Below are 27,388 nucleotides of genomic sequence, written 5' to 3' on the forward strand. Positions count from 1 at the left end.
TCACATGGAAGTTGACACAATTCATGAGTTTGAGTGATGCTAGATTTTGGTCAGGAAAGTGTACGTGAAGTTTGGCAGTGGTTCTTCAGAGATGAAGTGGTTTCGCTTCATCATATCTGGTTCCTTGTGCCATATTGAATAAGATTCAAATTGGGGCAGCATGGTAGCACAGTGGTTAGCACTGCTGCTTCACAGTGCCAGGGACCCGGGTTCAATTCCGGCTTGGGTCACTGTCTGTGTGGAGTTTGCACGTTTTCCCCGTGTCTGCGTGGGTTTCCTCTGGGTGTTCCGGTTTCCTCCCACAGTCCAAAGATGTGCGGGTTAGGTTGATTGGCCATGCTAAATTGACCCCAGTGTCAGGGAGATTAGCAGGGTAAATATGGAGAGGGCTATGGGAATAGGGCCTGGGTGGGATTGTGGTCGGTGTAGACTTGATGGGCCGAATGGCTTCCTTCTGCACTGTAGGGATTCTATGATTCTATTCCATGATAATGCAGAGAATGGTGAAGGGAGAGTCAGTTTGTCACCTATTAGTAGAAGATTCACCATAGCCAAGAGATTGAATTACTCTGTTATGTAATGTTATACATGGAATGTGTGAGGAAGTATCATGCACCACACCAAGTACTTTTCTGTAATTTGGCCTTGCGCACACATACGGTGCAATAACAGTTAGCATCGTTAATGTACACGACATACAGAAGTGCGCTACCACCATGGTACAGATTTTACAAAGGCCCAACCCTTGCATCAGCTCATTATTGGACTGCTTAGAAATTTATAACTTCCTGTCAAATCTGTTTTCCCTCCTATATTTTTCTCTGCAGACCCCAAATGTTCTGTCCAGTTTTTTGTGCCCCATCTTTTTTTGCTTCAAAGCACATGTTTCCTCTCTTTTCCCCTCCCCCCACCCCCCCCCCCAAAAAAATTCTAGAAGCTTGAATTATGAAGCAACACAGGATCAAACCATGAATTGTGGCTTGATGTAATATTAGAAACACCAGGAGGGCTGTCCCAAGTGTCCTCGCATAATAATGGAAAAAAGCCTCGTAATACGTGTTAAATGAGCAATATGGTCTTATTTAGAGGCATACTGTAAGGTTTTAAGTGCAATAATTGCACCACTTTATCCTTCACAAATCAAAGAAAATTCACTTTGAAAGGGGAAAAATGTGCTCTTGACTAAGACTTAGAAAAAAGTTACGAGTAAATGAGAAACTGATGCAGAAGTATGTTGATTCAATAATGAGAATGGAACTGATGTGGCAGCTTCAATGGTAGCTTGGGCTATTGATTTCTATTATAAAGCTGCAACAGATAATTAAAAAGATGCTCTTGGTTACTCAGGACCCGGGTTCGGGATTAGCAGAATACCGAGTTAATTGATTCAATTAAATGTAATTCATTCTCTGGCACTGGATGTTAAGTGAATTTCTGATCCACTCCACAATTATTGTTTGTCCAATGGTTGTCTCATTCTTAGAAGTATGTCTTAGGCACAATAGGTGGTGCTTCCTTTGACAAGTTTCTCGAAGCCCATTAATGCCCATGACTTAGGAGTTTCTAATGTACAGTTTGATTCAGTTACAAACCATTCACCACACTTACAAAAATTTGCCCTCAACTGGTTTTGGAATGAATTGAATATCTTATTACTTCAATTGATCCAACAGCACCAATAAGCACAACATTAATTAAAATAAAGATTACTTATAATTTGGCATTCTAATTTCTTTCAATTTTTTAAACCTGAATTCACGTGCGATCTAGCATGTTCAAATACAATGTTCGTAGTCAGAAAGTTACTCAATGAATTCACTTTGGAAGGAGCAAGGAAAATATTGTAAGTAAATAATTGGCCCAAAAATTTGTTGGATTGGGGCACAGCGTCATGTGCCCTGTTAAATCGACGTTTCGCTGGAAGCATGAGGTGATAAAGGTCTGATACGAATCTGTGAGGGGAACAGAGCACCTCAGACTTTGGTGAACAAGGGGGTCACAGTATTCTCAACCAACTAAATTTAAAGGTAACGAAAGAAACAGGAACGACCAAGAAGGAATGTGGCAAATTAGAATCAAATTGGATACAGAGAGAAATAGAGGGAATGTAAAATTGGATTGATAGGAAAAAAAGCCAGAAATGAAAAGTCAAAGGGGAATAAAATGTTAAAAATCTAGGAGCAATTTGCTACTTGCTGTGGGTGGCACGGCGGCACAGTGGTTAGCACTGCTGCCTCACAGCGCCAGGAACCTAGGTTTGATTCCTGGCTTGGGTCACTGTGTAGAGTTTGCAGTCTCCCTGTGAATGTGTGGTTTTCCTTCGGGTGCTGTGGTTTCCTCCCACAGTCCAAGGATGTATAAGTTAGGTGCATTGACCATGCTAAATTGCCCCTTAGTGTACTGGGATGCCTAGGTTAGAGGGATTAGCAGGGTAAATATGTGGGGTTATGGGGGATAGGGCTGAGGTGGGATTGTTGTTGGTGCAGCCTCGATGGGCCGAATGGCCTCCTTCTTCTGTACTGTAGGGATTCTATGATTCTATGACCAAATTTCAGTTGCTCCTATTCTTGGCTAGAGATATCGATCGGCTTTGCGGGAACAGAATTCACATCATTAAAACAATCCTTTAAGTATTAAATACCAGTCCTACCTTTCTGCATATTTTTCAGCTGGACAGAACATTACGTATTACACATTTGCAGTCTTTTGGCGAAGATCAAGCATCAGATCAAGCCTAAGATGGGATGCAATGCCTTATCTTGTCAGTTTGAATCTTGTTTGTCTCTCTTATGATTGATACCATGAATTGTATTCAATTTGAGTTTGGTTTTTGCAGTAAGCAAGGAATGGAGTTGGCCGGTCCATTCTGAGCATTGGCTTTGTAACTCTAAGGATGGAGTTTTTTTAAAAAACAGTCGTATCGTTTGAAATTCAGTCATACGCACCTGGTTTCATGAAGTGAATGGCAGAGCAGTGCAAATTTTGCAACAATTGGCAACTCTTAAGCAACCGAACTCCTCCCCACAAATTGATGGATTATTTCACAGTGATAATATACCCAATAAACTCACCTTTATTTCCCTAGCAATTTCTGGGCCAGTAAACAATTAGAACCATGCAGTAAGTACATTGATAAAAGAGTTTGTGTGTATTAACAGTAGCTGCTTCAATTTATCTCAGCTGACTGAAGGTGTATTCCATATCAATGCTGCTGTGCCATGGTGCAAAGAGAGGGAGGTGGAATAGTTACTACAACAAGCTAGGAACTGAGTGAGGTTCTGGTGCAAAGTGGACACGTAGGCCCTGATTTAAAACGGGCGCGAAAACGTGGTAAAGTCAGGCGTGAGGCCTTTAATGTGATCCGCGTCTGCGCAGATGCCCACTTTACCAAGGCCCGAAAATGGCCACAATCCGATTCTTGCCCGAAACAGGCGCAACAACGATTTAAATGCATTTGCATGCATTTAAATTAAATTAATGGACTACCCGCCTAACTTTACCAGCATTTCCCCCTTTACCATCGCATTCGCGCGTCCAGATTTGGCGCGGAACTTTGGCTCGGCAAAGGTCTGTTTCGGCTGCTCCAGCTTCTGAAGAGGTACGTTCAGAGCTTCCAACGGCTCTCTGACTCAGATTGGTGGTGGTGGGCGGGAGGGAGGTCAGATCATTGCCTGGTTGCAGGGGCGAGAGGGGGTGGGTGCAGAGAGAGGCCAGATTGTTGTTTGGTGATGGTGGTGGGGGGGGGGGCAGGCAGAGGGAGGCCAAATAATTGTCTGTGGGGGGGAGGGGGGGGCGGTGAGGGAGGCCAGATTGTTGTCTGGTGGTGGGGGGGGGAGGGGAGGAGGAAGGCCCGATCATTCTCTGATTTGGGGGGAAATGGGGGGGTCCGCTGCCACTTTGCGGGCGATCGGTGGGGGGGAATGGGGGGCAGGGGGTCGTGATCGGTCTGGGTAGTGGGGGGGTGGATGGATAAGGGGAACAGTTGTGTTGTGGGAGTGGGGTGCTATCTGTGGGGGCCACCGCTCCCGCTTTTTACTCCCGGGCTGCTTTATCCGCTTTTTGTGGCCCAGGTGATGTGACAGCGGTGCGATTTTCAATTTTTTTTTCTTACTGCGCATGTGCAGTTCAGAGCTCCGATTGTTTCCGGCACGCGAAGCCCCGCCCACAGCGCAATTCAGACTCTTTTTCTTTTCAGGCTATGTGCGTATGGGGGCGTCGGAGAACAGGTTTCCAAGTCGGATCTGAATTGTGCCCAGATTCAGCACTTAGAATCAAAATGGTAAAATCGGGCCCATAGTGTTGTTATTGATGTTTCCAAGTTTTAGCCTGATTTGGAATTCCATTGTTGGAGCTTAATTTATCAAATTTAATCATAAAATCGGGCTTATTTATAAATAAGAGGTTTATCTACCCCCGCCACATTACAAATAATAACCTTAACCAACTATTTTTTTAAATTAATTCATGGGACATGGGTGTTGCTGGCTGGCCAGCATTTATTGCCCTTCCCTAGTTGCCCTTGCGAAGGTGGTGGTGAGCTGCCTTCTTGAATTGCTGCAGTCCACGTGCTGTAAGTTGACCCACAATGCCGTTAGGGAGGGAATTCCAGGCTTTTGACCCAGCGACTGTGAAGGAACGGCGATATATTTCCAAGTCGGGATGGTGAATGGCTTGGAGGGGAACTTGCAGGTAGTGGCATTCCCATGTATCTGTTGCCCTTGTCCTTCTAGGTGGAAGTGGTCGTGGATTTGGAAGGTGCTGTCGAAGGATCTTTGGTGAACTGCTGCAGTGCATCTTGCAGACAGTACAACTTGTAAATAGTTCTTCAGGGATAAAGAAGCAGAGAAATGGCCGAGAAGGAATGTGACAAATTTGAGTCAAATTGGGTATAGAAAAAGAAAAAGAGGGATTGTAAAATTAGATCGAGAGAAGGAAACTAAGGTGATTATAGTTCACTTAGAAATCTGTTAGGCATGGCATTGGTTTGGAAAACAAATGTTGGATTAAACTTGACACTTCTTTCTATGATTCTTTACTGCTTCACTAATAACCATTGGAGTGAAGCTGGTAGGCCTGTCATTCGCTGGATTACACCAGACTTTTTGTTTTATAGATTAGAGCAACATTAACTATTTTCAAATCTTCAGATATACCCCAATATCTGGTCAGCTTAGAAATATTTTCGCCACACCTCTTGGATATATGCTTCCTCAAAGCAGAAAGGTCATTTGCGGAGAAAATTTATTGTAAAGTTGTTCCCACCACCACCCCATCAATGGCACATTAAAAATGAGATAAAGATCTCTTGTCTTTCTGAATGGTGTTTGTCGCGTGTCCTCCATATTGACTTGCCATTTCAAGTCTCATCTTCCACCAGTAAGCTCTCTTCACTGATATACATTGTCCAATAGATGCATTAGGGTCTAATCAAAGAGTATTCCAGAAATATGACAGGACAAAAACCTGATCTGGAGAGATCATAGAATCTCTACAGTGCAGCAGGAGGTCATCTGGCCCATCGAGCCTGCACTGACCACAATCCCACCCCCCCAGGTCCTATCCCCGTAACCCCACACATTTACTCTGCTAGTCCCCCGACACGAAGAGGCAATTCAGCATGGCCAATCAACCTAACCCGCACATCTTTGGAGGCTGGGAGGAAACCGGAGCACCCGGAGGAAACCCACGCAGACATGGGGAGAATGTGCAACACTGAGCTAATATTTGAAAATTCTGGAAATATATTGCAGGTTTGTCGGCACTTGGAAAGAAAAAGATAGGTTAATATTTTTGATATGAATCCTTTTTCCAAATTCTGGTCAAAGTGTTAACCTGCCTTTTCAGACAGACTTGCTATATATGATCAGCATTTCTTGTTTTTATTACAAGTTAGAATTGTCTGGTTACCAATGTTGTGACATTGTATAGGCAGTGGGAAGGGAGTGTAGAAAGGAAGGCAATAGTATTCTATTAAACGTCTCCTTTGCACCGTTCTTCTTTTAGTATTTGCACATGCACTTGTTGTCTGCCTGAGAATTTTAAGAGCTCTATTTGCATGATCACATTATTTTCGATGTTTTACAAATCATTTTTATATTCTCTGCTCTCCTTAGAGTTCGAAACCTGTTCTTCGGAGGCCTTGGGCCATAGTGAAAAAGCTGCAGATACCCAAAAATACATTTTGCCAAATACTATTACCGTTTGGTTTGTGCCAACAACTCTGGAGTAATCTCAATCCTGTAAAATCCGTCCTTTGCTAATGCCTGTAATGTCCTACAGCGCAACAATATTATATTTAAAGATAAGGACAAAATACTGTGGTCGCTGGAATCTGGAACAAAAACAGAAAATGCTGGAAAAACTCAGTGGTTCCGACAGCATCTGTGGAGAGAGAATACCTCTGTGTTTCAGACTCAATGTTGGCCCTATTCTCTCTCCACAGACCTGCTGAGTTTTTCCAGCATTTTCTGTTTTTGTTTTATATTTAAGGATCTCGGATTCTGGAGGAAGCAGACCAGCCAGTAATTGCCATCTCGGAGTGATTTCTTTTGTCCGTTGTTTTAGATTTTTCTTGTTCCCCTCTCTGTTCAAACGGGTGGAAAATGAGAGGTTGAAGTTGTAGCAGAGGCCATTGGTCAGTTTACTGAGGGTATTGACAAGCAACAGATTTCCCATAACTTAATGCATATTGCAGCAGCAACTGACACCTGACTCGATATTTAATGTTTTGTCCAATGATGGTCCTGATTGCTCAAAGGAATGTAGTTTTGCAGAAACTGCTATGGAGCTACTGTATTACATCGCTTGCAGCACACAATAAAATTAGTTTGAGTAAGGTTTGTTTTTGTACATCCACAGCCACTTCAGCGACACAAAGCCTTGAGCAAGAAGCTTGGAACATTGCAGAGAAAAGGCAATTTTCATGATCATAATGATGTGTCTGAACATGCTTATTTATGTGCAAATGCAGCTAGCAGGTGAGGGTAGAAGCCAGAAGCAGGAGTAGGCTATTCGGCCCTTGGAGCCTGCTCCGCATTCATTTTGATCATGGCTGATCATCAAATTCAATTTCTCTCCCCCAACCCCCCAAATCCCTTGATCCCTTTAACCCCAAGAGCTATATCTAATTTCTTCTTGAAATCAGACAATGTTTTGGCCTCAATTACTTCCTGTAGTAGTGAATTCCACACATTCGCCACCCTCTGGGTGAAGAAATTTCTCCTCACCTCAGTTCTAAAAGGTTTAGCCCTTATCCTCAAACTATGGGTAGATGCATGGAAAAACGTGACAATTCCAAAGTTGCTGTCAGAAGCACGCTACTCTGACATTAACTTTGCGAAAATAGTATTTGGCTATCTGCTTCACCATTGAATAGTATGAAGTTGCTGTACTTGCGCAGTAGATAGGAACTGAACTCACCACAGAAAGGAAGTCTTGCCGGTTTATCCTTAATGATGTGATATGGGTCAAATAGTGCCAAACAATCTGACTGGCATTGAAAATTAACTGTTCTACAAGTGTTGGGTCGCAATTCTACGTGCTTTAGTTATTGTTAGAGATTCTTTAAACTGTTGAACTTTAAATTTAAATAATTTTCTCCTATTTTTCTCTCTCTTGGTGCAATTTATCTTACTATTTATTCCTCTTTCTGTACCTGATTTGAAGTTGAATTCACCCACCATAATTTACAATTCCGTTAATTTCATTTTATTGGACAATGCTGAAAATAGGCCATTTGCTTCAAGTCCAGCAGTTGCATTAAATCCTGACTTTTCTGAAGAGTCCCACTCGTGATGTCCACTCTGAAGAACAATAGTTGGATACTTCAAGAACTGTTGATAATTGTTGACATTTCTGCGACATTACAAAACTCATATCTGGCCCCAGTAAGTGTGATCGAAAATGATGGCTTCCATTTGTTGATGACTGCAGCCCCGATCATGTGTTTATCACTCCATCCGAAAAGCAGAAATGCCAGATTTGATTTATTATTGTCACATGAATTAGTATGCAGTGAAAAGTATTGTTTCTTGCGCGCGACAAAGCATACCGTTCATAGAGAAGGAAAGGAGAGAGAGAGCAGAATGTAGTGTTACAGTCATAGCTAGGGTGTAGAGAAAGATCAACTTAATGCGAGGTAGGTCCATTCAAAAGTCTGATGGCAGCAGGGAAGAATTCTCTTCCTAAACCTCTCTCCTCCAAGACATGCCAAAAAAACTGACCTCCTGCTCCCAGCTTTCGGTCACCTGTTCTAATTTCTCCTTATATGGGTTGGTGTCAAATTATGTTTGATTACGCTCCTTTGAAGCACGTTTGACTATTTTAAAAACACTATCTAAATGCCAGTCGGTTGGTACGTGTCCTCAGACTTTTGTATATTTTTCCTGACGGAAGAAGGTAGAAGAGAGTATGTCCGGGATGCGTGGGGTCCTTGATTATGTTGGCTGCTTAATTTGATTTGAATAGCCTCTTGCACTCCCAGCTATTAACATTCAGCTGATTGGGTGGTAAATGAATCTGATTAACGCAGGAGATACTTTGAATTGGTTAATTTGGCTTTTGTGTATGATTGATGTGGCAGTAAAGTTGCTAATGGGATGTTGGTTGTTCAGCATGTGATTTGTTTTGCTCCTGGTGCGAGGTTGGTAATTTATCATCATCGTACTGGCCACGAATATGAGAAAAATAGACTCATTGTTTTATTTCTCGAAGCTCTGGCTTTTGTTTTCCATACTGTAGAAACAATATCATTGTCAAGCTATAACAGGACTGAAGGGTAAATATTTTCACTACTTCAACAATTCCATATTATAACCTGGATGCTCGCTGTCCACTGGATACTCATTTCGGGGCTTCCATTCAAGGAGTGCTGTCAATTTTGACATCCTGTCCTGTATTGATATTCATTCCGTGGCACTCAAAAATCTGCAAGAACCTTTAAATAATCTAAGGGTTGGAGTGGTATGAAATCTGTATTTTAATATTGTACTGTTATATAAGAGCTATTGAATAGACTTTTTCAGATACTAAAGAAGTATACTAATGAACTGTGTTATAGAAATGTAGAAACTAGAAGCAGGAGTAGGCCATTTGACCCTTCGAGCCTGCTCCGCCATTCATTTTGATTATGGCTGACCATCTAATTCGATATCCTTTGGATGAGAATCCAAGAGGCATGGTTCGTAAGTTTGCAGATGACACCAAGGTTGGTGGCATAGTGGACAGTGAAGAAGGTTATCTAGGATTGCAATGGGATCTTGATCAATTGGGCCAGTGGGCTAATGAATGGCAGATGGAGTTTAATTTAGATAAATGTGAGGTGATGCATTTTTGTAGATCGAATCGGGGCAGAACCTACTCAATTAATGGTAGGGCACTGGGGAGAGTTATAGAACAAATAGATCTAGGAGTACAGGTTCATAGCTTCTTGAAAGTGGAGTCACAGGTGGACAGGGTGGTGAAGAAAGCATTTGGCATGCTTGGTTTCATCGGTCAGAACATTGAATACAGGAGTTGGGACGTCTTGTTGAAGTTGTGCAAGACATTGGTACGGCCACACTTGGAATACTGTGTACAGTTCTGGTCACCCTATTATAGAAAGGATATTATTAAACTCGAAAGAGTGCAGAAAAGATTTACTAGGATGCTACTGGGACTTGATGGTTTAAGTTATAAAGAGAGGCTGGATAGACTGGGACATTTTTCCCTGCAGCGTAGGAGGCTTAGGGGTGATCTTATAGAGGTCTATAAAATAATGAGGGGCATTGGCAAGGTAGATAGTCAGCATCATTTCTCAAAGGTAGGGGAGTCAAAAACTAGAGGGCATAGGTTTAAGATGAGAGGAGAGAGATTTTTTCACATAGAGGGTGGTGAGTATCTGGAACGAGCTGCCAGAGGCAGTAGTAGAGGTGGGTACAGTTTTGTCTCTTAAAAGTATTTAGACAGTTACATAAGTAAGATGGGTATGGAGGCCAAATGGGGGCAATTAGGACTAGTTTAGTGGTAAAAACTGGGCAACATGGACAGATTGGCTGAAGGGCCTGTTTCCATGAGATAAAACTCTATCCTGGTCACCTCCATTTCCCCCATATCCCTTGATCCTTTTAGCCCCAAGAGCTATATGTAATTTCTCCTTGAAACGAGACAATGTTTTGGCCTCAACTACTTTCAAAAACACTCTGAGGTACTGTTTTTCAGATGATGTTAATCTGAGACCCTTAGATGTAAAAGGAGTTTTTACATCTAAGGTGTAGATGTAAAAGCTCCTATTTGCAGTCGAGTTCTCCTTGGTGTTTCAGGCAATGTTTATTCCTCAATCAACATCATAAAAAGAAATAAAACTAACTGCTCATCATTGCATTACTGTTTGTGGGGACTTGCTGTGCACAAAATTGTCTACTGTGTATCCTGCATTACAATGACTACCCTTCAAAAATACTTTATTCGCTGTAAAGCACTTGGAGTGTCTTGCTGTCAGAAAAATGCTTTCTGAGTTCCTTACGAACACTTCATTTACTGTAATAGTTTTTGTTTCGTGTGTTTGCAATGATCCTTTTTGACACCCAAAGTGGCACAGTGGTTGGCACTGCTGCCTCACAGCGCCAAGGACCCGGGTTCGATTCCCGGCTTGGGTCACTGTCTGTGTGGAGTCTGCACATTCTCTCCGTGTCTGCGTGGGTTTCCTCCAGGTACTCCGGTTTGCTCCCCAGGTCCAAAGACGTGCTGGTTAGGTGCATTTGCCAAGCTAAATTCTCCCTCAGTGTACCGAACAGGAGTTGGAGTGCGGTGACTAGGGGATTTTCACAACTTTAAGTGCAGCATTTGTTATTGTGAAGTTGAATGTGTCAGCAATGTCCCACAAACTGCCATAGGATGAACTGCCAGTCAAGCTGGGTTTTTTTTGGTGTTGCGGCATTTTATCTTAAAAGAGGGATATTGACCAGGAAACTGGGAAAATTCTCTGCACTGGAACAGAAAGAGGAATCCTGAGTTTAACAAGTCATGCAAAGGATGTTCAGTCCAATGATGTAGATCCATTGGGAGCCTGGCTTAGAAAGTGGAGAGCTGGTACATGCATTTGTGTAGGTAGTATGTAGTTGTGCAGGTGATTCTTCAAGCTGAAACAAAAGCAAGCTTGTGAGCCTCTGCTGAGCCATTCTATTGTGCCTAGGCTGCTTGGAGTACCAGGTACACGGTACATACTCTTGCAACTCGGCCAACGTTGTCTACCTGATACGCTGCAGGAAAGGATGTCCCGAGGCATGGTACATTGGGGAAACTATGCAGACGCTGGGACAACGGATGAATGAACACCGCTCGACAATCACCAGGCAAGACTGTTCTCTTCCTGTTGGGGAGCACTTCAGCGGTCACGGGCATTCGGCCTCTGATATTCGGGTAAGCGTTCTCCAAGGCAGCCTTCACGACACACGACGGCGCAGAGTTGCTGAGCAGAAACTGATAGCCAAGTTCCGCACACACGAGGAAGGCCTCAACCGGGATATTGGGTTCATGTCACACTATTTGTAACCCCCACAGCTTGCCTGGACCTGCAGAGTTTCACTGGCTATCTTGTCTGGAGACAATACACATCTTTTTAGCCTGTCTTGATGCTCTCTCCACTCGCGTTGTTTGCATCTTAAAGACTTGATTAGCTGTAAGTATTCGCATTCCAACCATTATTCATGTAAATTGAGTCTGTGTCTTTATATGCCCTGTTTGTGAACAGAATTCCCACTCACCTGAAGAAGGGGCTTGGAGCTCCGAAAGCTTGTGTGGCTTTTGCTACCAAATAAACCTGTTGGACTTTAACCTGGTGTTGTTAAACTTCTTACTGTATTTGAAGCAGTGCAGCAGAGGTGGCAACCAAAGCAGAGATTGATAATTCTGCCAGCACTTCTGGCACCCCACAAAAACAGGAATTGGTACTACCATCAATTGTACAGAGGCCGGGGAACTTGTATATGGAGGTGCCTATGATTGCACAAAGCTCGTTATGTCACAAGCAATGACACTAGAATATGTTCTGAACACTTGGGGTCAAATACTGATTATTAGAAGACTACTCCTAATGGTAGGAACCATAGAATCCTGTCAGTGCAGAAGAAGGCCATTTGGCCCATTGAGTCTGCACCAACTCTCTGACAGAATATTTTATGTCCCGAGGCATGGTACATTGGGGAAACTATGCAGACGCTGCGACAACGGATGAATGAACACCGCTCGACAATCACCAGGCAAGACTGTTCTCTTCCTGTTGGGGAGCACTTCAGCGGTCACGGGCATTCGGCCTCTGATATTCGGGTAAGCGTTCTCCAAGGCGGCCTTCGCGACACACGACAGCGCAGAGTCGCGGAGCAGAAACTGATAGCCAGGTTCCGCACACACAAGGACGGCCTCAACCGGGATATTGGGTTTATGTCACACTATTTCACATAAATATTTCTGCTTTTTTCCTCCTGAGTCTTTATCATGCGATCCTAGAATCAGAATTTATGTCACACTATTTGTAACTCCCACAGTTGCGTGGACCTGCAGAGTTTCACTGGCTGTCTTGTCTGGAGACAATACACATCTTTTTAGCCTGTCTTGATGCTCTCTCCACTCCCATTGTTTTGTTTCTTAAAGACTGGATTAGTTGTAAGTATTCGCATTCCAACCATTATTCATGTAAATTGAGTCTGTGTCTTATAAGTTCTGTTTGTGAACAGAATTCCCACTCACCTGAAGAAGGGGCTCAGAGCCTCGAAAGCTTGTGTGGCTTTTGCTACCAAATAAACCTGTTGGACTTTAACCTGGTGTTGTTAAACTTCTTACTGTGTTTACCCCAGTCCAACGCCGGCATCTCCACATCAAGAATATTTTACCCAGGCTCGGTACGGTAGCACAGTGGTTAGCACTGCTGCTTCACAGCTCCAGGGTCCCGGGTTCGATTCCCGGCTCGGGTCACTGTCTGTGTGGAGTTTGCACATTCTCCTCGTGTTTGCGTGGGTTTCCTCCGGGTGCTCCGGTTTCCTCCCACAGTCCAAAGATGTGCGGGTTAGGTTGATTGGCCAGGTTAAAAATTGTCCCTTAGAGTCCTGGGATGCGTAGGTTAGAGGGATTAGCGGGTAAAATATGTGGGGGTAGGGCCTGGGTGGGATTGTGGTCGGTGCAGACTCGATGGGCCGAATGGCCTCCTTCTGCACTGTAGGGTTTCTATGTTTCTATCCCCGTGATCCCACACATTTACTATAGATAATTAGCTTATTCAGTTTATTTATTAATGTCACAAGTAGTTACTGTGAAAATCCCCGAGTCGCCACCCTCCGGTGCCTGTTTGGGTATGCTGAGGGAGAATTTAGCACGGCTAGTCCACCTAATCTGCACATCGTTGGACTGTGGGAGGAAACCGCAGCACCCAAAGGAAACCCACACAGACACAGGGAGAACGTGCAGACTCCACATAGACAGTGACCCAAGCCGAGAATTGAACCCAGGTCCCTGGCACTGTGAGGCAGCAGTGCTAACCACTGTGCCAATTCAACTAACCTACACGCCTTTGGACACTAAGGGGCAATTTAGCATGGCCAGTCCACCTAACTTGCACATCACTGGGCTGTGGGAGGAAACCGCTGCACCCAGAGGAAACTTACGCAGACACAGTGAGAACATGCAGACTCCACATAGACAGTGACCCAAGAATCGAACCCGGATCCCTGATGCTGTGAGGCAGCAGAGCTAACCACTGTTGCCAATTCAACTAACCTGCACGTCTTTGGGTTGTGGGAAAAACGGAGCACCCGGAGGAAACCCATGCAGACACGGGCCAGAATTCTCCCATCCCGCCCGCTACTGGATTTCTAATGGTTTGGGGGGTGGGGACCATGTAAAGGTCCATTGAAGTCGGGCGAGAATCTCCGTTTTTCAGGCGAGCGTGGCCGGAGAATCCCACCCAGGGAGAACAATTTAAAATGCTGAATTTAGAAAATTTCACAAGAGATATTCACACATCATTGAAGTATATTGGCACACGTGTGATTTTGCTTTCCCTATAACATTGTTAGCAATGCACTAAATTATCTGACATCAATAGTTCATCTTTTGGGTAAATTAAACAGATGGAAGTAACCGTTTCCACTAAAGCAGGAAGTTTACTCCTGGCACTAATTACAAAGTAGTTAAGTTGTTGATCTCAGCTCATAAGCAGCCTTGATGAAAAAGTATGAGACAGCTCCAGATGTTTTATGTGATTTATTGTAGGCAACATTCCGATGTACCTTTATCACCCTTTGATATTTGTAATGTATACTTAATACTTCTGTTTTCCTTTGCTTCCCTCTATTACAGTGATCGGTGTGGCTCTGACACTGAAGCATTCCGTCCCGTGGTATGGCCCCACACGTTTTTGCTGTAGTGTTATTCCACAAATGACAAAGGCAGATGAACAGAAGCGTTGTTCTAAACCGACTTTCTTCAGTGAGAATATACAAAGAGTAGGGATAAGAAAAGCCACAAACGAAAGCAAGTGCTAGCAATATACAGCACCTGTGTCAGCATCTGAAACACAATAGTAGGTAAATGATTTGGCTGGAAGTCTTTATCACATGAAGGATCTCCCCAAGCTACCCAACTATTCTTATGAATTCAGATGCTGATGAAACCTTTGAATATTGTACAATTATTCCACCAGCCCTGTCCTTTAGCATTCTTCCTTGCAACAAATTGCAAGTTTCAAAGCTTGGTTTAGTTTTGTTATTCTGGGTTTACAAATGTCGCCCTGTATTCCCCCGAAGGTTAATGCATTCCAGTGACCGTGCCAGATGAGGCATGTGACTCCAGAAATTTATGGAGTGCTAACTCAAATCACAGGTCCCTAGGTATTTATGAAAATGAATGATTTCATTTAAAAAAGCAACATTGCTAATTGTGAATCAGTCTGCTTGTCGGAAGGTAATTGGAGGTTTCTTCAGCGTACAATGCAGAGTTTTAAGCCATTGTCAGAAATAAGAGAAATTGTAGGTAATGATGGTGTTATTCAGGATTTATTACAGAAACTTAACCATGGGGCTCTTAAACCTCATTAGGAGTCGGTTTGCAAAGGTTTTGGGGGAACGTTGTTCTTGTTGGCAGCAGGGTTCCTGGATTGTTGCCAAGCATACACACAGCAGCACTTCATTATCAACGAGAATGACAAACTCCAATTTGTGACTCTTGTTCTAATCTAAAGTATGAATCAAATCTCTGGTTAAGGGTGCCGATTAATTGAAAACTTTGCACGTAGTAAAATCTCTTTGCAATTTGAATCAGCGGACGGTTTTTGTTTGGGTTGATTATCATGATATTGATGTCAACGTTCCATTTGAATGCAAGGCTCTGTACTGATGTAAGATTAATTTTTAACCACCAGGTGTTGTTCCTTTTTATGGGCAGGTCTCGACGAACCCTAAAAGTCAAGTTCAGTTCTGAAATTCACAATAGCAGATCCCGGTATTCCGGACTTTTTGTTTTAAATAAGAGATAAAAGGACATCTCTTAATGTTGAAAATCTGAAGTAAAAATGAAACATAATGGGCTGGAAATATGCACCAAACAAGATTGACTGATCGTTTGTCTCATTGCTTCCTGGGACTTGATGTGCAGATTAACTGCCACATTGCCCCCCAACACATTGAATTTGAATTTCTTGTCGTTTCCCACCCCCCCCCCTCCCTGTTCCCCGTCCCCCCCCATCTTCAAATCCCTTCATAGCCTCGTCCCAGCCAACCACTGAAACTTCTTCAACCATTTCCATACTTGCACCCTTCTGTCTTCAATTTTGGGTCCTTTGTGCATTGCCCTCTTCATAGACAACACCACCTTAAATGAAGCTCCTCTTCTAAGTTTTCCTGACCTTAAAAGCCTTTTTGAAACCTATGTGAGCTCTCTCTGTCTACATTCCCTTTTCCCCTTGGTGCTGAACACTTTGGGGTATTTCAGAGTTAATTAGATGATAAATTAGTTTGAGCAGAAACTCAATTTAAAAAAAAACACTTTGCAAAATAGGTGCTATTTGTGCCTGGAGTTGCTAGTTGTTGTTTAGAACCAAGACCGATCACTTGGATGCCACAATTTCTTGGCAAAATTTGAAAAAAATCTATAAATCAAAAGTTTTCCAGTTTTATTTGAGGAATAGATTTGTAACTAATGATTTATTTAAATGCATGCTTAGTTAATAAAACAATAAGGTTGGCATTGTTGGAAAGCAATTTTCGCTTTGCAATGCAGTACAGAATAATGGGCCAGCATATCTCTGGATTGAATTGGAATGGCATTCCTTCACTCCAATGTGGCAAGATGCTTCTGAATACAAGTTCAGGCTTCATTTACACTACAACTCTGGGTTCAGTGCCCCTCTATTTTTTTTAAATCACCACCTCATTTACAGAGCAAATGCTCCTTAGAAGAATGTTTACACATTTAAAAATGCATGAGCTAGTAACATACTGAAAAAAAGGAGTGCATTTTTTTATCACCAAGAACTGGATTTAAATTTAGGATAAATAAAAGAAACTGTCCCTGTTGTTAAGAACTGGCTATTGTTCATTCTCCTTTCTTCTCTGGAACCTGGATTCAGTTCCAGCCTTCGTAGTTACAACAAAATCAGGAAATGCTCAGCAGATCTGTTTTTTTTATTCATTAATGGGATGTCACTGGCTGGGTCAGCATTTGTTTCCCATCCCTAACTTCCCCTCATTTCAGAGGATATTTGAGAGTAAGCCACATTGCTGTGAATCTGGAGTCACATGTAGGCCAGACCAGGTAAGGATGGCAGATTCCCTTCCCGAAAGTTTGTGGAGGGAGATGGAGAGTTAATGTTTCACACCCATCGGAACTGGGAAAATTTACAAATGTAATAGCCTTAAGTAGGTCAAATGGTTAAGGTTGAGAAAAGAACAGAAGGAAAGGTGTGTTATAGGGTGGAATGTGGGAGACGATGCCAAGAGGTAGTGGGGCAAAGTCAAAGGAAAAGTGATGCCAAGGAAAGTGAATTTGGTTTGTTGTTGGACAATTTCAATACTAGTGTCTGCTGAGGATGCTTGCAGCTTATAGAAAATGCTTTTATTCTGATTTACTAGATAGATTTACAATTAATTTTATAGAGTCATAGAGGTTTACAGCATGGAAACAGGCCCTTTGGCCCAACTTGTCCATGCCGCTCTTTTTTTTTAACCACTAAGCTAGTCTCAATTGCCCGCATTTGGCCCATATCCATCTATAGGTGTGAAAGAATGTATTTTTATAGTGCCTTTCACCTCAAGGTACCTCAAATTTATTTTTCAGCCAATGAAATAGTTTTGAAATGCAAGCACTGTTGTAATGCCACCCCGTCCCACCCCGTCCCACCTCACCCCACCTCACAGGCCATCTAAATTGCCATGTACTTCAACAAAATCATGATGTCCCACTGAGTGGGAGGGACTGGAAAATCCCCTGCCACTTGAGTTGTTTAGAGTTAACATCATAATATCCATGACAGGATTTGTTCCAAGCTTAGATACAAAGTGGAGTGTCAACATAGTCAACCACTATGCAAGTGGTCTTACTATGGATAAAACTTAAAGGCTTCTTCTGGCTTGGAAATATAACTCTGTCTGTGATTATATCCTTAAACTAATTTATTGAAAGTCTGCAACTTTGAAGAGCCACTAATCACCAGATTACTGAATTCAGACCTATCACAACAAGTCTTTATACAGGAAGTTCTTGATCTGAGTCTTGCCTCCATCAGGTAATTGGCAGTCTCTGCAGAAAAGGAATGAGGACTGGAGGGAAAGATCTCCTGTCCGACTCTCAGCCAGCTCACAGCTTAGGTTGGCCTGTCATTTGGGAACAATAGTAAGAGATTAAAAAGTAAAATGCTTACTTGTCAACTAATTGTCCCAATAATTTGTATGATGGTGTATATAGTAATTTTTTGTAAAGATTAGAGCACTGCATGCCCACCGAACATGATGTGCAATCAACCAAAATTGTCCCATGAAGACTTTTCTTTGTAGAAACCTTTGCATGAAAGTTTTGTTACAGAAGTCCAGAAGTTCCATTAGGGAAATGTCCCAGTAATTTTGGCTCTGGAGCATTTGATTGCCATTCAATGAAGATAAGAGTCAGGATTAATGTCCTAGACTAGTATTCCAACTTGTTTTCACTGGGCTGCTTTAGGTAGTTCTCAATTTCACTGCTATTTCAGGGTGAAAACTGCCTCATTCAGCAATGCAGTCCTTGATTTAGCAGATCATGGAATTATATCGCAGAGGCAGCCGCAGAATCCACATCACTCGGACAGCCACAACCTCCTCACCATCGAGGACAGCAGCACAATGCTCAAGAAGAAAACTTGGAACTTTTGTTTTAAACATTTGTCATGGGTTTGGATAGTAGTTGTGAAATTTCCATCGTGCCAAACCTCCAGAATAGTTACGTGCAAGCACAAAATTAAGCAGCAGCTCATCAATTCTTAAAAAAAAGATCTGTCATCAATAGAAATGTCCAGACCATGAATGTGTCTATAATCACACTGGAATTTGGTCTGAACTTGTATAGACCCACTGTGTACTGTTCCATTCCTAATCCTGTTTGCCTGTTTTTATGTGTCCCCATGTAAAGATTATAGAAATGGACCAATTTAGAGCTTGTTAAAACTCTGTTAGTAAGAATTGTTAAAGAGTTGGCCATTAATATTTAATGAGGTACCTTGCTCATTCTATTGTCAAATCCATTTCAATTGAATAATTTATCTCCATAAAATAATTTTGATAATTTGACGTAACTGCTCTGAGTCACCAAGGAAAAATAAATGGAAAGCATTCACATTGATTCCCATTATTTTGATGGAGTTCTTAAATAGTTAATGGGTATTTTGCGTGCAATATCTTTTCTGCCTTTTTTTCTCACACTTTACGCTTTTCTGTACTGAATGTGGACAAATATGTGTATTTAAAAGTTAACTTGTTGTCATTTATGTGATTGAATATAGTCTGGATTTAGGTAGGACTCGGGAAAGCCTTTATCTGAAAATAGTATATCTCAATCAGTCCATGATCACCATTTGGATTGGTGCACTTCTTGAATTGCCGGTTTTCGAGAACATTACACTATACAGGTGTTATATGAAGGAAATTTTGTATCAGTCGAAGCCCAAAAAGATCTTCCAGTGCTCCTCAGGTCAAGTCCAAGCAGGCAGTTTAAGTGTTAATGCTTTCTATGACAGAACCCCATGGTGTGTAGTTTCCCCCAAACACTCCAGCTCTTACAAGAGGTCTCTGTGCTTGTTCCGCCCTTCTCAGTGGGAACTATGGAGGAAAGCATCAATCTTACCTGTCTTGACCACGAACCGCAAATTTAATGAACAGATCCTTTCTTTTGCCACATGAGCATTACTCAAACCAACGGCTTGTTTGCAAAGGACAAAAAAAAATTATGGCATGTAACTTAATGTGGTTTGTGACAATGCCACTGCTCACCATTTACTAGGACTTTCCTCCTATAAATTTACTAAACTGTGGTTCTGCCATGTAGTACATTTATAAAAGTCATGTAAGTGCCTCCTTGCAATCGGTTGAATAACATTTATTGAATATGAGGAGTTTCCTGAAACCCAGAAATGGTGCATTTGAGAGTTACAATAGCATGTGCATGTTTCCAATGACCAACTCTGTCGGGGGCTGCTTAGCTTTCAGACAAGTGAGTACCTGTCTGAGGGCTGGAAAGGTTTTTAAAAATGTCCCAGTTGTTCTGTTGTCAGTCGGTTGTAAGGGTATAAATGGAATGCAGGGCAAGTCACCCCGTAATGCATAGAATATTCCAAAATGAAGCAGCAATCGCTTTTCCAGGTTGAATTATTTTTGGAATATCAATATTGTACTCATTAATTTCCTGGAGCATTATACATGGAGTGAAGATGAAGTGCACTCTTCAGATCAGTTGGGATGCAAAGGTAGGGAATAATAGGGCATGAGCATGCAGATTGAATCAGTCATCCTTCCAGGTTATACCTTCTGCCCTTAGTTTTATATTTTCATTTGCTAATCTCCCCGAGTGTTTCACATAGGAACTGACGAGAAAATCTAATTCTCAGGCCAAGAAGGTTTGGAAGCGTTGGGATTACTGAACCTGAAGCTGGGCTGGGAAGTTTCAGATAAGGGAACATTTGGTGCAAAATCATCCAAAAACACATTGGATTCCGCACAGACACTGATGATCCCCAGTTTTATTTCACCAACAGCTCTCACAACCCAACCACTGCCCTGATTATCCAGCAATCAGGACAAAGCTGTCTGACTTTATGGCAATAGAAACACACAGGTGGGCCTCTCTCCTCCTCTTCTCAGCTCCATCTTTTCGAGCCTGAGGCATCAGGTCTCTGCCTTTCCAGCCATCTTGTCTCTTCCATGGGTGCTCGACTTTCTATCACTCTCCCACGTATCCTGTTCAGGCTATTGGGGGTGAAAAAAAAATGATTTGCAATGCACAGTGGCTAACACAGCTGCCTCACAGCACCAGGGACCCAGGTTTGATTCCGGCCTTGGGTGACTGTCAATGTGGAGTTTGCACGTTCTCCCCGTGTCTGTGTGGGTTTCCTCTGGGTGCTCCAGTTTCCTTCCACAGTCTAAAGATGTGCAGATTAGGTGGATTGGCCATGCTAAATTGTCCCTTAGTGCCCAAAACTGTGTAGAATAGAGGGATTAGCGGGGTAAATATGTGGAGTTATGGGAATAGGATCTGGGTAAGATGTACTGTTGGAGAGTCGGTGCAGAGTCTGCTCCGAATGGTCCCCTCCTGCACTCCAGGGATTCTATGATTCCACAACATTAGGTCATGCCACAACGTTCTATAATCACCAAAATACTTTTGAAATATAGTCACTGTTGTAATAAATGTGGCAGTCAATTTGTGCACAGAGGGCTCCCTGAAGCAACAATGTGATAATGACCAGATAATCAGGTTTTTTAGTGACATTGATTAAAGGTGAATATTGGTCAGGATATTGGGAATAATCCCCATGCTCTGATGTGAAATATTGCTGTGGGATTCCACACCCACCTGAAACAGCAGATTTAAGGTCATATCCGAAAATGTCAAGACTATTTGTATCACATCCAGTATTGGATGATCAAGAAGTTCCCTCCAACTATGTAGTTTGAAGCCTGAAGCCATTGTTTTCAGTCCCTGTCACAAGCACCGTTCTCTAATAACTGACTCCATCCCACTCCCTGATGGCAAAGACTGTTCACAACATTGGTGTTGTATTTGAACCCAAGATAGCCTTCTGACCACATATCTGCTTCATCGCCAAGACTACCTATTTCCACCCCTGTCCCAGCTCAATTGCAGCCCATGTCCCAACTCCCAATCATCCATCACCCTGTGCTCACAGAGACATGACAATGTTTCAGTTTTAAAATTCTCATTCTTGTTTTCAAAACACTTTATGGTCTTATTCTTCTCTATTTCTGCTGTTGGCCATACAGCTAACGTTCCCTACACAGCAATCAGGAATTTGCCATGCAAGCACCAAGCCAGCTGCACACAGCAAACAGAAGTTAGAGGGAGTGCTGCCTATAATGCTCAGAGACCTCTGTGCTCCTCAAACTTTGGCCTCTGGTGCATCCCTTATTTTAATTACTCTGCCATTGGTGGTCGTGATTTCAGCTACCTAGCCTTCTAAACTCTAGACTTCCCTTCCTAAAGCCCTCTGCCTCTCTTTGAGACCTTTCCTAAAAGGTCTCTTGAAGCCTATTTCTTTGATGAAGCTTTCGGTCATCTTGCACAGCTCAGGTCAACTTCTCTTTGATAACATACCTGTGAAGTGCCATGGGGTATTTTGCTATATGAAGGGAACCATGTGTCTTGATGATGATCAGGAGAGGGAGCAACAGAAGTCAATGATGGAATGCACAGCATTAGGAAACGGCCAATTTCTTCAGAAAGATGAGGCAAGTGAGGAGAGAGTTAGCGAACCAGGGGCACTGTGCAGGAAGTGGACAAGAATAGATAATGGCCCATGGGGATAGATGTCACTGGGTGGGATCAATTATCTTCTCAGTTGGAGGATGAGAGTGCCACGTGAATGAAGCTGCACTGAATTATGTATCAGTTCCATCTCGGCATTGGTTTTCAGTTCAGGGTGAGGATTTAGTGCTGGAATGCTTTAGTGAGGGGCTAGAATGTGTATGAATCTTTGTTTTAGCAGGTGATGGGGAAGGGGGGGGGCGGAATTTGCTTCACTTTGGATGTGGGGAGGTTAGAATGTGCCCGAATCTGTTATAATTTTGCGTTTGTTTTCATTAGAAGATGCTCACCAGGTTTAGGACACTGTGTATGGTCTGGGTTCTTGCAACATGGCAGCCTGTGGGGTGTTTTAGTTCATTGATTCTGTGACTTAGGTTGGGTACGCTGTGCTGGACTCTCTCTCTCTCTCTCCAGTGTTGTCACTCTCCTTGCCCACAATTTTTCAAGTGGTTGTTGGATTTTGAGAAGCACAGAACAACAATTGATAATTAACTTTCTATTCCAAGTGTTCATGTTTACACTTCATCTGCTTAGCTCTCAAGTTGCACAGATATCAGCAGCTTTGTGAAAGAGTTCTTCAGGCTGTGACTTTCTTTTTAAGTTTGTTTATTTTTTAGTGTCACAAGTATGTGTATATTAACACTGCAATGAAGTTACTGTGAAAATCCCCTAGTTGTCACACTGTTGGGGTTCACTGAGGGAGAATTTAGCATGGCCAATGCACCTAACCAGTTTTTCGGACTGTGGGAGGAAACCGGAGCACCCACAGGAAACCCACGCAGACACGGGGAGAACGTGCAGACTCCGCACAGACAGTGCTAACCACTGTGTCACCCGATGGATTTAGAGATTGTTTGACGAGAGTAAGATTCTTTTTTCCAAGCAGTTCCATTTTATAAATTATTCTCTTTTCATAACAGGATTCCTTAGTTAGATAACTGTGGCTTGAATGATCTCTGTCCCATTCATAGTGCCACTTACAAGTGCATTTTATCTTTTGGAAACTTGAGGCCATTTGCTGTTTTTAGTAAATAAGGAGGTTTTAAATTTGTTTCGACCTTTATCTTAAAAATGGTTTACATAAACCTTTTGCATACTTGCTGGCGTTGACCATCAGCATCACCATTTGAAGGAGCTTGACATTGTAAATGTGGACATAGGAATTTAGAATGGAGGATTTGACAAGTAATTGTAGAAGCAAGACAAACAATAAAATATTTAGCAGTTACATCAATAAAGTTTCACCTAGTAGTTATCCTAGCTACTAAATTATCTTCAAGCTGCCCTCCTCTTGTGCCTTTTAGTCCTTTCAACATTATGGGTTGCAAGCATAATGCCAAACTGAACAGATGGACAGATCTTGGATTAAACATCATTTTTTTAATCAGGTCCAATTTGTTCTACACAAAATCTTTACTAGAAGTGAGCGTAAAAAAATTAACAAATCATGTTGATGATTTTCGAATTCTGTTCATGAAATGCATTTATCACACACCTGCTATTTTCATTTATATCAGTGCTTTCCATAAAACCATAAAATCATGAACCTGCAGTACAGAAGGAGGCCATTTGGCCCATCATTTCTATTGAGACCAGTGTGGAATTGTTAAATCACATACCTGTTTCATACAGGAACATCTGTTTGTGACTATAGTGACAGTCCCTCATTGCTTCGACATTTTTCATTTACAACACTGGTAACCACTGGGGTTCAAGAGTGGCAAAAGCCAACCCAGTCACCAAGTTGTCAGATCCATCAGGTGGGAGATGAGGCCAAGTGAATGGATCTGCCTGGAACTGGTACCAAAAGCAATTCGGCCGACATTACGTTTCTCACTTGACCCTGAAGCCTTTGTTTTCTTGTTGAAGTCAGTGATATTCTAAAGCCAAGTTACTCCGGCTGAGCATTGAAAAGACCAAAGGCAACGGTTCTGGAATTTTCCGGTTCCTGTTCTCAGCTGCTTGTTAGGGCGGAATCCAATGGGGCGTAATGCATCGCCAGTCCCACCTATTTGTGATTCTGCTGCCTGCCTTCATCACCATTAATAGCTCTCATCAACACATCCAACCATTTTCTACAGTGCTTTTCTGCTGCTCACCTCGAGTTCCACCTATATGCCCGCATGTTTTTCCCTGTTTTGGTCTTGAATGCCTGTTTTTACCAGTGCAGTTCCCTAGTTTCCCAGCAAAATGATATCATTTACAAACACCTTCAAGGCTTTGCCACCGCCTGCATTGCATCCTGTCCTATTTTCTATGTGGGGCCCACTGTTCAACCAACTCCTAACCTATTGTGTATGCAACCTTCCTTTATAACTGTGCCTTCAACAGCACCCTGGCCTCCACCTTGGATGCCATTGTTCCCATTAAAACTATTCTCTCTCTCTCTATCTCTCACCCTGGCTATTCCCTCGGTACAGCCCTTATCTCTGTTTCCCGAAATCCAAAGGGTGCAAATTTGAACAGATATGATGGAGGACTGGTTGAGCCATCCACTGTTCATCCGGCTGGACCACCATCATTCTGTTAGATTCTGATCTTGCCCGCGAAATTTTCTATCCGTTCTAGGATTATCTTGAAATACAGGAGATAAACCCTGGCTTCTTTTCTCTAGTAAGAAGTTTAACAACACCAGGTTAAAGTCCAACAGGTTTATTTGGTAGCAAAAGTCACACAAGCTTTCGGAGCTGCAAGCCCCTTCTTCAGGCGAGTGGGAATTCTGTTCACAAACAGCGTTCTCTAGTGCACGCCATCTTCATTATCCCCTTCACCCTCACCAAATTTGAACAGATATGGTGGAGGACTGGTTGAGCCATCCACTGTTCATCTGGCTGGACCACCATCATTCTGTTAGATTCTGATCTTGCCCGCGAAAATTTCTATCCGTTCTAGGATTATCTTGAAATACAGGAGATAAACCCTGGCTTCTTTTCTCTAGTAAGAAAATGCAAGAAGCTCACGGACCCCATTCTGATTGAGACCATCTCCTCAGCACCAGCTGCTGTGGCCTTGCTTCCACCAGCTCAGCTGACCAAACTTCCTATGAGATTTCCCCCCTCCCCACCCTTGCCCCTCATACCCTTTTTGAGCTTATGTTGTCCATGAGACCCACCCCCTGCTCCTCTTATCCTCTTCCCACTAAATTGCTGAACACCCCATTTCTCCTACATTAGACTGTATTATAAATGTCCCTCTCCTATAAATCTGCAGTTATCACCCTGCTTGTCAACAAAAACAACAGCTGACCCCTCCGTTCTTGCAAACTATCATCCGGTCCTCAACCTCTCTTTCCGTTCCAAAGTCATTGAATATGCTGCCACTTTCCAAATCCATCCACATCTTTTCCAGAATTCCATGATTAAATTGCTCCAGTCAAGTTTCTCCCCCTCCCACTTAATCGAAACTGCTCTTCTCAAAGTCACAAACGGCATAGTATATGACGGTGACAAAATAAACTTTCCTCATCTTTCACAATATGTTTGCAGCCTTTGACACAGTTAACCACACCATCCTCCTCCGACACCATCCCACTGTCTTATAGCTGGATGGAATTGCTCTCATCTCGTTCCATTCTTGTCTCACTAATCATAGTTAGAGAATCACTTGCAGTAGCTTCTCTTCCTGCTGCAGCGTCATTGTCTCTGGTGACCCCACCTCCCTGCCTAAGATCTGTCCTTAGCCCCTTATTCTCATCTAAATGCTGCCCCTTTGTGGCATCGGCTGAAGAGACAGTATTAGTTTTCACATGTATACTGATGGCACCCAGCTCTACCTCACCACCACCTCTCTCAACTCCTCTGCTGTTGCTAAATTATAAGACTGCCTGCCTGACATTCAGAAATTTCCTCCAATTAAATATGGGGAAGACTGAAGGCATTGTTTTTGGTCCCTAGGCAACTCCATTCCTTAGGTACCAACTCCATCTCTCTTCCTGGCAACAGTCTGTGATTAAGCCAGTATGTTCACAACCTTGGTGTCACATTTGATGAGATCAACTTCCGACCTCCATATTTCTGCCGTCACTATTGAACACAGTAAGAAGTCTCACAACACCAGGTTAAAGTCCTGGTTGGACTTTAACCTGGTGTTGTGAGACTTCTTACTGTGTTTACCCCAGTCCAACGCCGGCATCTCCACATCGTCACTATTGAATACAGGAGTTGGAATGTCTTGTTGAAGACTAGGACGCGGGGGCACAGCCTTAGAATAAAAGGGAGTCACTTTAGAACAGAGATGAGGAGAAATTTCTTCAGCCAGAGAGTGGTGGGTCTGTGGAATTCATTGCCACAGAGGGCTGTGGAGGCCGAGACGTTGAGCGTCTTCAAGACAGAAATTGATAAATTCTTGATTTCTCGAGGAATTAAGGGCTATGGGGAGAGAGCGGGTAAATGGAGTTGAAATCAACCATGATTGAATGGTGGAGTGGACTCGATGGGCCGAATGGCCTTACTTCCGCTCCTATGTCTTATGGTCTTATGGTCTTAAGTTGTACAAGACATTGGTAAGGCCACACTTGGAATACTGTGTGCAATTCTGGTCACCCTATTATAGAAAGGATATTATTAAACTAGAAAGAGTGCAGAAAGGATTTACTAGGATGCTACTGGGACTTGATGGATTGAGTTATAAGGAGAGGCTGGATAGACTGGGACTTTTTTCTCTGGAGCGTAGGAGGCTGAGGGGTGATCTTATAGAGGTCTATAAAATAATGAGGGGCACAGATCAGCTAGATAGTCAATATCTTTTCCCAAAAAAAGGAGAGTCTAAAACTAGAGGGCATAGGTTTAAGGTGAGGGGGGAGAGATACAAAAGTGTCCAGAGGGGCAATTTCTTCACACAGGGTGGTGAATGTCTGGAACAAGCTGCCAGAGGTAATAGTAGACGCGGGTACAATTTTGTCTTTTAAAAAGCATTTAGATAGTTACATGGGTATAGAGGGATATGGGCCAAATGCGGGCAATTGGGATTAGCTTCGGGGTTTTTTTTTTAAAAAAAAGAACGGCATGGACAAGTTGGGCTGAAGGTCCTGTTTCCATGCTGTAAACCTCTATGACTAATCCCACCTATTTCTACAACTCGACCATCACCTGACTTTGTCCCTGACTTTGCTCTTCTGCTGCTGAAATCCTCAATCGGCGTAACCGGTTAGCGGCCTCAAAATTTGACTTCTCCAGTGTACCCCTGGCTGGCTGCCCACATTCTACCCTCCATAAAATTGAGGTCATCCTTGAGTGCCCTTGTCATAACCACACCAAGTCCCATTTCCCTATCGCCCCGTATTTGCAATCGCTCCCAGTCAAGCAATGTCTTGATTCCTTGCCCTTCCCTATCTCTCTGTATTCTGCTCCAGCTCCACAGC

General features: G+C 42.8%; 1 protein-coding gene across 6 annotated transcripts in view; it reads left to right on the forward strand.

The window, feature by feature from the left end:
- The window catches only part of wars2 (tryptophanyl tRNA synthetase 2, mitochondrial), an 81,397-nt gene that overhangs the window by 13,808 nt on the left and 40,201 nt on the right, over window positions 1-27,388 (forward strand). The gene's annotated exons all lie outside the window — the stretch shown is intronic.

This window comes from Mustelus asterias, chromosome 17, assembly GCF_964213995.1.
Source record: "Mustelus asterias chromosome 17, sMusAst1.hap1.1, whole genome shotgun sequence".
In the NCBI taxonomy this organism is placed as follows: domain Eukaryota; kingdom Metazoa; phylum Chordata; class Chondrichthyes; order Carcharhiniformes; family Triakidae; genus Mustelus; species Mustelus asterias.